Here is a 1,268-nt window from a genome sequence, read left to right on the forward strand (position 1 = left end):
TGTGTGTGTGTGTGTGTGTCTGTGTCTGTGTGTGTGTGTGTCTGTGTCTGTCTGTGTGTGTGTCTGTGTGTGTGTCTGTATCTGTGTCTTTGTGTGTGTCTGTCTCTGTCTCTGTCTCTCTCTCTCTGTGTAGGGGATCTAGGTGCCTGCAGAAGCCAAAGCTGGAGTTATAGGTGGTTATAAGCTTCCTGATATAGATTCTGAGAACCAAACTCCAGTTCTTCAAGATGAGAACTTGTTCTCTTAACTGCTGAGCTGTATCCCCAGGTGTTGGTGCTGTTTTTAAATTTTTCCTTTGTAGTTTTTGTGTTCTATAGGCAGAAAGTTCCTAAACTACATGTTGTGTCACGTTTGTTTTCTGAAGTCTCTGTTTCTTTAGTTGCTGACAGATTCTTCCTTCCTATGGATAGATGAGAGTTATAGATGACAAAGTGGAAAACAGAGATAGAAAAGGAAGAAGGTGATGATGTAGAGATACAAACAGAAGAAAGAAAAGAAAGCAAAGATGAGAAGTAGGCCTGAGAGTAGAAGAGACAGGGAGGAGAAGTTCTCACCAGACTGGCTGTATGCCCAGACCCAGTCCCAGAGTTAAGTAATCAGCAGAAGCGAATGCTTAGAACGTTCCCCCTAGGTCTTTTCATAGTTTTTACCTGTCATGCATGTGCCCTGGCTCTTTGAAAACATCAGTATGCATGGATGCTTTTGGGTATCCTGATTTTCCAGATAGCCTCTCCCCAGCTCTTCTTCCTAGTCTTACTGTATTGCCAGGAGCTTTGCTTGTTTTCTTTTGTCCCAAGTGACCCTATGTTGCCTAGAGGAATCTTAAGGTTTTTTTTTTGATAGTCTTTACAGCGTCTCCACCCTGGTGCGTTCTGAGTGGGATGAAACAAAGACAAGCTTTGCCTAGTACTTCAACTTCCTTCCCTAACCTCTTACAACATGGAGACAATCACACCCTACCCCCTCCAGAATCAAGGGCTACACATTGGGAACAGGGCTCTTGTTATGGATTCCACCGAGACAAGGCAGAGGTGACACAAAGGCAAAGCAATACTTTCCTATTCCACACATTAAAAAGCCCTCAATTTTCCATTGGTTTATGGAAACTTCTATTTTCCATACTTCTAACAAAGTTGGTTCAGACAGTTTTTGACTTTAGGTGTGTGTGTTGGAGTGGGGGGAATCTGTGTGGGAGGATGAGTCCTGGCATCCGACCATGAGAATGTTTCCACACCACTGTCCTTTTGGTATATTATTAATGTCGTAAG

This window comes from Mus caroli, chromosome 19, assembly GCF_900094665.2.
Source record: "Mus caroli chromosome 19, CAROLI_EIJ_v1.1, whole genome shotgun sequence".
NCBI lineage: Eukaryota > Metazoa > Chordata > Mammalia > Rodentia > Muridae > Mus > Mus caroli.